Source organism: Sinocyclocheilus grahami, unplaced genomic scaffold (genome assembly GCF_001515645.1).
Source record: "Sinocyclocheilus grahami isolate Dianchi unplaced genomic scaffold, SAMN03320097.WGS_v1.1 scaffold793.1, whole genome shotgun sequence".
NCBI classification, from domain to species: domain Eukaryota; kingdom Metazoa; phylum Chordata; class Actinopteri; order Cypriniformes; family Cyprinidae; genus Sinocyclocheilus; species Sinocyclocheilus grahami.
In genome coordinates, this window is record NW_015505972.1 from 226,946 (window position 1) to 229,246 (window position 2,301).

Below are 2,301 nucleotides of genomic sequence, written 5' to 3' on the forward strand. Positions count from 1 at the left end.
GAAAAGAATAAAGGTAAGTAAGTGAAAGAAATATAAAAATCAAAAAGGAGGTTTGAAAGAAATAAAGAAATCAGATAAGCAAGAGAACAAAAACAAAGAGTCTAATATATGAGTGATAGAGACGTGAAAACCACTCGTTTAAGACATGGCCTATGAGGGTGCTCTCTTGATCATGGTTTTGTGGTCAGTCTTTAGAAATCACACAAAAGAAAATATATATATGTCAGTATTGAACCAAAATGCTGCTGTTGGTTTTTTTTGTTTTTTTTTACACTTTTCAGATGTCAAAGCAGCAGTTTCAGAATAGATTATTGTATAGTTGGCATACTGTTCAGTTTGTCTTGTCTTTTTGTACAACAGATTGAATGTCTTTTTTTTTTTTATCTGGGATCCACTGCTGTGCTCTGTTTGAAAAGGCCTTTATATCTAAACATAATACACAGATATTAATTTGTTTGCAAATGTTTAACCTGAATATGTACTCTTAAAATGTAATTACTTTCCTCACTTTGGATTTGTGTTGAGTGGTTGTGGATCACATGACTTCAGTTGCACTTGTTCTATACAATTGTCTGTCCACAAACTGCTTCTTAATCTATTTACGTGACATTCCTTTTCTATAATAACCTGCACCCAGCAAATATTTTTGGAAATGAGATGAAATAATAAATAAAATAATCAGCGTTCACATGCTGAGTCATTTACATACAGTAAACATGCCAACAAATCAATATGCCAAACAACTATTTGAGAACTTTTCTTGGCAACTAGTCGACTAGAAAAAATGAGTAGTCATGAAAAACCATTTTGCAACCATATCACAAATCTACAAATCTAAGCACTGAGATGCTAATGACATCATTTTGTTACCAAAAAGTACCAGATATAAATGCAAAATATAAACCATGATATCTTAATTTCATTCCTGTAGATTAAATGTAAAGGTAGATTAAAAATAAAAGAGGCAGTTATTAGAAAACCACTCATTAATCCGAATAAATTATGATGATTTACTGCACTTGAGAAGCTATTTTAGCACCTCTTGTGGTCAGGAGTGAGAACCACACAGACTCAAGAAGCAAGTATTTCTTAAGACTTCTGCTGGCACTCCAGTCGGCTAGCCATAACGGCATTTGTTCTGTGAAAGCGTGGCTGGTTATTGGTCCTGTGGTTTATGATCTACCCCACCGCTGCTCTGTTTGATGTGTAGGTTACAGTGGTTTAGGGGTATTATAGGACACCTGATCCAGGCGGTTTTCTTCAGCCCACTGCTAGAACTTTTGACGACTGTGAGTGAGGAATGACAAGCATGAGGGAAATGTCTGGGATCATGAATTCACAAGAGAGACACAAAGCCATATGGAGGACTTTCATGTGTGCTTCAGTGATACGGTCAAGAATAATTAGACCACGTAAAAAATATTGCATGCCGAGCATATCAGAATTTACATCTCAAAAAGAGACGAGTCACACTGTGAACCTAATCACAAAGTCAATGAATTGAATTGGAATTCCTGGATGTTTGCTAAAAAAAAGAAGTACAAAATAAAGAAATAAATGAAATGCCATGATATTATACACACTATTGAATATTTTATATTATTTATAACAATTAATCATTTTAATAAATTATGATATACATACATACAGTGGGTATAGAAAAGAATCCCCCCCCCCCCCCCCATAAAAATCAGAATTTACATCTCAAAAAGAGACGAGTCACACTGTGAACCTAATCACAAAGTCAATGCATTGAATTGGAATTCCTGGATGTTTGCTAAAAAAAAGAAGTACAAAATAAAGAAATAAATGAAATGCCATGATATTATACACACTATTGAATATTTTATATTAATTATAACAATTAATCATTTTAATAAATTATGATATACATACATACAGTGGGTATAGAAAAGAATCCCCCCCCCCCCCCTTAACTCCAAGTGAAAGATATAACACCAACATGTCAGAAAAAAATTCTAAATTAAAAAACAGAATCACTGAGTTGGAAAAAGGATCACCCCGTTGTGTCAGTATTTTGTTGAAACAACTTTTGCTTTTATTACAGCCTTTAGTCTGTTAGGATATGTCTCTACTAACGTTGCATATCTAGACTTTGCAATATTTGCTGACTCTTCTTTGCAGAAGTGCTCAAGTTCAGTTAAATTTGATGGTGACTGTTTGTGGACTGCAGTCCACAGATTTTCAAGTCTGGGCTCTGACTAGGCCATTCACTTTTTTCTCCTTCAACCACTGTGTGCTCAGTTTTGCTGTGTGCTTTGGGTCATTGTTATGTTGGAA